Consider the following 7082-nt stretch of genomic DNA (forward strand, 5'->3'; position numbering starts at 1 on the left):
CTGAAGAGTACAGGATGGCTATCTAGATTTTCAATTCCAGCTTTGGGTTCTTAGGCTCTGGGACATTGGGCACATTATGAAGTAACCTGAGTAATGTTACTAAGCTTCAATTTTCACATCTGTAAAATGGAGGAAATAATATAGTACCTATGCATATACAGCCACTGTAAATATTAAATATGACCAGGGGTAGAAAAGTGCTTAGCCTAATGCCTAGAATCCAAAAAGTGCCCAGTATTGGCTATTATTCTCCTCCTTAAAAAAAATAACAGCTTTATTGGATCTAACTCACGTATTATAGAATTCACCCTTTTAAAGTGTATAATTCAGTGGCTTTTAGTATAACCATATAATTGTGCAACCATCACCACAATCCAAGTCCAAAATATTTCCATTACTGCAAACAAACAAACAAAAAAAACCAAACTCATCAACTGTCACTCCCAATTCCCCTCTCCCCGCAGTGGCAACCACTAATTTACTTTCTAGCTCTATGGATTTGGCTATTCTGGACAGTTAGTATAAACGAAATCATACAATATGCGGTCTTTTGTGTATGGCTTTTTCACTCACCATCGTGTTTTTAAGGTTTGTCCATGTTGTAGCATGGATCAGAACTTCATTTTTATGGCTATATAATATTCCTTTATAAGGATATTTTACATTTTGTTTGTCCATTTATCACATGATGAACATTTGTGGATTTCTACTTTTTGGTTATTATGAATAATGCTGCTTTGAAAACTAGAGTAAACTGAACATATTTAGGGGGGTTGTTTTCTTTATTCATCAAAAAAGGAAATCAAAACTCCTATGTACCTTCCTATCCATCATTCCATTATCATTATAGAAGGTCTTGCCCAAGATATGTGTGTAGAATAAAATAACATTTCAAATATTCATAGCTGCATATAAAAGTAAATGAAAGCATCTTTTTAAATTATGAAGGAAAATACTACTTATATTTTATTATGTATTTTTGGTTGAGATAATTGACATGCAAAATATTAGTTTCAGATGTGAAAGTTTTTTTTTAAATTTTCATCCAAGTTAGTTAGCATATAGTGCTATAATGATTTCAGCAGATTCCAGTAATTCAGCCTCAATGTAGAACACCCAGTGCTCATCCCAACAAGTGTCCTCCCTAATGCCCCTTACCCATTTAGTCCATCGCCCCCACCCACAATCCCTCCAGCAACAGTTTGTTCTCCATATTTAAGAGTCTCTTATGTTTTTGTCCCCCTCCTTGGTTTTATATTATTTTTGCTTCCCTTCCCTTGTGTTCATCTGTTTTGTATCTTAAATTCCTCATATGAGTGAAGTCATAAGATATTTGTCTTTCTCTGACTGGCTAATTTCACATAGCATAATAGCCTCTAGTTCCATCCATGTAACTGCAAATGGCAAGATTTCATTCTTTTTGGTTGCTGAGTAATACTCCAGAGTGTGTGTGTGTGTGTGTGTGTGTGTGCGCGCGTGTGTGTGTACCACAGTCTTCTTTACCATTCATCCATTGATGGGCACTTGGGCTCTTTCCATACTTTGGCTATTATCGATAATGCTGCTATAAGAATTGGGGTGCATGTGCCTCTTTTAAACAGCACACCAGTATCTCTTGGATAAATACCTAGTAGTGCAATTGCTGGGTCGTAGGGTAGTTCTATTTTTAATTTTTTGAGGAATATCCATACTGCTTTCCGGAGTGTCTGCACCAGTTTGCATTCCCATCAGCAGTGCAAAAGAGATCCTCTTTCTCTGCGTCTTTGCCAACATCTGTTGTTGCCTGAGAGTGGTTTATTTTAGCCATTCTGACTGGTGTGAAGTGGTATCTCATTGTGGTTTTAATTTGTATTTCCCTGAGGATGAGTGATATTGAGCATTTTTTCATGTGTCTGTTAGCCATCTAGATGTCTTCTTTGGAGAAGTGTCTATTCTTGTCTTTTGCCCATTTCTTCACTGGATTATTTGTTTTTGGGTGTAGAGTTTGATAAGTTCTTTACAGATCTTGGATATTAACCTTTTATCTGATAGGTCATTTGGAAATCTCTTCTCCCATTCTGTCAGCTGCCTTTTAGTTTTGCTGATCAGATGTGCAACATGTTTTGAAATTTGTATACTCTGCAGAATGATCACCACAATTAAGTCTAGTTAATATCCATTACCATACATAGTCACGAAAATGTATTTTCTTGTGATGAGAAATTTGACAGTTTATTCTCTTAGCTACAGTGTTATTAAACTATAGTCATGATGTTGGGCATTATATCCCCATGACTTATTTTATAACTTGGAAGTTTGTGCCTTTTGACCCCTTCATCCATTGTTCCCACACCCCGCCCTTCACCTCCATCTCATATAAGCAGTCCAACTTATTTCACTTAGTATAATGCGCTCAAAGTCCATCCATGTTGTTACAAATTACAAGATTTCATTCTTTTTTATGGCTGAATAATACTCCATTGTATATAAACATATACCACATTTTCTTTACCCAGTCCTCCATTGGAGGTCACTTGGGTTGTTTTCATGTCTTGGCTATTGTAAATAATGCTGCAGCAACATGAGGATACATGTATCTTTTCAAATTTGTGTTTTCATTTTCTAAAGGTAAATATCCAGAAGTGGGATTGCTGGATCATATTATAGTTTCACTTTTAATTTTCTGAGAAAGCTCTATAGTGTTTGCCACTATACACCAACTTACATTCCTACCAACACTTTTCTCCACACTCTTATTAATAATTGTTCTCTCTTGCTTCTTTTAAAATAGCCATCCTAACAGGTGTGAAGGGATATTTCATTGTGGTTTTGATTTGCATTTCCCTGATGATTACCAATGTTGAGCACCTTTTCATACTATTCCATCTGTGTGTCTAAATTGGAAAAATGTTATTCAGGTCCTTTGCTCATTTTAAAAATTGGGTTATTGGGGGGGGGTTGCTATTGAATTGTAGGAAATGCTTATATATTTTGAATATTTAACCCCTCATCAGATTCATGATTTGCAAATACTTTCTCCCGTCCCCGGGTTGCCTTTTAATTTTGTCAATCATTACCTTTACTGTAAAAACCTTCGTAGTTTTGATGTAGTCCCCACATGTTTATATTTTTGCTTTTGTTGCCAATGCTTTTGGCATTATATCCAAAAGCACTATACATTAAAAAAAATCATTGCCAAGACCAACATCAAGAAGGTATTTTTTTCCTATGTCTCTTCAAGAAGCTTTATGGTTTCAGGTCTCACATTTAAGTCTTGAATCCATTACAAGTTAAATTTGTGTATGGTGTAAGATCAGGGTCCAATTTCATTCTTTTGCATGTGGATATCCAGTTTTCCCAACAGCATTTATTGAAGAGGTTATCTTTTCCTCATTGTGTATTTTTATTCTGGGCACTTCTGTCAAAAATTAGTTGACCATACAGGTATGGATTTTCATTTATTTTCCTTTTAGTTCCTCTAACTGGCTAATTTCAAGTGACCTATCTTGGGAGTATGGCGATTCTTCCTTCAGCATGATCAAGTCTGGTGTTGAAGCTGTTAAAATTTCTGTTCTGTCATTGTATTTTTCAGCTCCAAGACTTTTGTTCAGCTCTTTTTTATAGTTTCTGTTTTTTATTAAGCATATTTTGTTAAGTTACAGTTTTCCTGATCTTTTTTCTTTTTAGTTGTCAATCCGTGTTCTCTTGCATCTTGTGGTTTCTTTAGGAGGATTACCTGAATTCTTTTTCAGCTGATTCACAGATCTCCACTTCTTTGGGATTGGTTACTGAATCTTTACTAAATGTTTTTGGCGGTGTCATGTTTGCTTGATACATTGCATTGGTGTTGGTGCATTTGAAGGAGCAAATACCTCTTTTAGTCTTTAAAGAATGGTTATGGCTGGTACTTTCTGTCTCCTATAAAGCCCCTAATCTAATGGTATTGTCTCTGGGATGGGAGGCAAACTATTAAGAGTTAGACTGTGTGGCTGCTATCGGGTCTGCAGTGGACCATGTGGTTGGCAGGCCTGTCACCATGGTCTCAGGTGGGTGTGGATTCTGTCTGATGCCTGGGTGGATAGGACTGCCTGTGGGACCCTGTCCAGTAGGGATGGCAAAGTGACAAGGCTTTCTTCAGTGTCTGCAGATGGCAGGCCTGTTACCAGGTAGGCAGACAGTTGTGGCTCTCTCCAGATCCTTCCAGTTGGGACCAAGGATTGTAGGCCACCCTCCAGGGGCACAGACTGGAATGCTTGCTGCCAGGATCCTAATGCTTCCTGCCCTCAGAATGTGGCTGAGTCTAGAGAAGTTGCATCACAGGGTTGCCTAAGGATCTGCAGTTGGACTGATGTCAGCAGTCCTGCCTCAGGGGACATAGACAGGGAAAGCTCCCTCCAGGTCCCTGGGAGAGAGAACCATTTCTGGACCACCATTGGAAAAGGTTAGAGCCAGGTTATGATGCTTCAAGGTCCATAGCTGAACTAAGTTTGGTGGGCCTGCCTCCAGAGGCACAGACAGGCACATTTCTCAGCATGCTCCTGGATGGGCAGGGGTGTTCCTGGCCCATGGCTGAGAGGGCTTGAGTTCAGGATCTTCAGTTGGACTGATGTTGCTTCAGGGACATGCACAGGTTTGTGTCTCACCTGGTCCCATGGGCAAGCAGGAGTGCTGTCCACCCATGGCCGAGAGGGGCTGGGACTCAGCTACAGGGCCATTTCAGGATCTACAGTGGGACCAAGGTTGAAAGGACTGTCTCCAGGACACAGTCACGAATGTTTCCTGACCAATTCCTAAGCAAGGCTGAGAGGGGATAGAGCCTGCTCACAGCAACTTCATGGTCCACAGCCAGGATTGGGTTCAACAGACCTGTTATCTGGGACAGGAGGTATGATGACTCCTGCCAGCTTCTTTGTCAGATGGTGCTGGTGGCAGGACTGAATCCAAATAAGGCTATAGCTGAATTCTATAAGGGGACAGAGATGGTTCTGGGGACCATGCTTGGGAAATCAGCCACCTGGGCAGAGGCCTAACTTCCCAAAATGGCCCTCCACAGTCTTGGGCTCCACTGGGGTTTCACAATCTCCTACCTGGAGCTCAAAGCTCTAAGAAAGGTATTTTTGTCCATGGATGGCTATCAAATTTTTATTGCTGAGGGGAGCAGCCCATGAGCATTGACACCATGCCTTCTAGCCCACCATCTTGCTGATGTCTACCTATTTTTTAATTTTTTTTGTTTATTTATTTTTGAGACAGAGAGAGACAGAGCACGAGCAGGGGAGGGGCAGAGAGAGAGGGAGACACAGAATCTGAAACAGACTCCAGGCTCTGAGCGGTCAGCACAGAGCCCAACGTGGGGCTCAAACCCACGAACCGGGAGATCATGATCTGAGCCAAAGTTGGACGCTCAACCAACTGAGCCACCCAGGCGCCCCGTATTTTTTAATTGCGTTAATTATTTTTATATTATGGACTTGTGTGTTCTGGATACAAGTCTCTTATCAGATACATGGTTTGAAAATATTTTCTCTCATTTTATTGGGTGTCATTTCACTTTCTTAATGGTATCTTCCTCTTCCCCCTCCTCTCCCTTCCTCTTCCTTTTTATGATGATGATAATGATTATTATTATTAACTATAGCAAGTAAAAAAGTGCTCATTAGAAATAATGTTGCAATCACATCCTCATTCATGTTTCCTTGTAATTTCTAAATGATTCTGATGTAAGCAAGACAGGCAGATTATTCCAGAACTCAACAGCTGGAGAAGTACAGAATCTTAAAAGTGACAGAAGAAACAATATCAAATGTCAGCCAGAAAGCAGGGGTCCAGGGGACAATTAATGTGCTGTTGAAAATAACCAGTGAAGCTAACAAACCATGCTTAGGGAGACAAACCAAAATCACATAAAATCTGGAAATCTCAAATGGACAGGGTCAAAAAGGAACAGTACCAAATGGCTTTTCAAACGGTTGTTTTTTGCATTGCTTTACTTTTTATAGTTCCATAAATTCAAGGAATCACAGAAATGAGAGCACATAATTAAACTGGAATGCTGTCCTTTTCAATTACTGAATTAATTGGATGCAGCAGACAAATTTAATGCATTCAATTTTAACTGAAGACACTTTATACTGAAGAGAGCCCAACCCAAGTCACCAAAACCCTGCTTGCCTTCTTGCAGGAGTAAGCTCAACTCCTACCCCACAGTGGCCCACACAACCAATACTGAACAACTTCTAATCAAAGGAAGCAACCATATGTCTCATCTCTTTCAAAGACACAATGACAATAATAACGTGAGAGGAACATTTAGTCCATTTTGCACATGAAGAGTAATATTGTTCAAATATAAAAAACTGCAATCCAATGGATAGATCTCTCAAACAAAACAGATAATAGGTCTCCCACACCCCTACTTGCCAGCACCAAGCACTTTTATGAGCAGAAGACAAATGTTTCAGTCTTTGCCAACAAAAAACAGAAGCAGAGATCATGGTTGTTCCCCCAAACGCATTTTCCTAAAGTGGAACAACTTTAATTAAGAAAAGTTTAAGGTAGTATGTTGACGTAATAATTGCTAAGACTTATTAAAAACATTGTAGAAAGTGACTGTGGAAATTTTAGGGAAGAAAAAAAGCTAATATTGATTGAAAATTTATTATGTGCTAATTTACTATGCTGTAAATTAACTGAGATTAAACAAAGTTAAGAGATCATTCTAAAGTCAAGTATCTAATTTCTGGCTGACAAAAGTCTTCTTTGAGGAACGTGCCCATGGTCTTTGTAGTTGGTATATATGAAAGCCAACGTGTAAAAATATCCATATTCTTTGACCAGCTTTCCTGTGTGGCTTCAAATTCCACCTCTGCAGTTTACTAGCAGCCTGACCTTGAGCTAGTTACTAAACGCAAAAAGAAAAAAGGAAACTTTTGTTAAGACTAAATGAGTTAACAACGTAAAGCAATTTTCTCACTGGCAAAAAAGAGGTGATTGGCTCAGAGGAGTGGTTTTCAAAGTGTCCCTCGAGTGGAGGAAAAAGGATTGGACTTACATTGATAGCGGCCACAAGGTGGGGTGTGGCTGGGCAGCAAAGCCACTGCTGC

The sequence above is a fragment of the Crocuta crocuta genome, unplaced genomic scaffold (assembly GCF_008692635.1).
Source record: "Crocuta crocuta isolate KB4526 unplaced genomic scaffold, BGI_CrCroc_1.0 scaffold482, whole genome shotgun sequence".
Taxonomy (NCBI): Eukaryota; Metazoa; Chordata; class Mammalia; order Carnivora; family Hyaenidae; genus Crocuta; species Crocuta crocuta.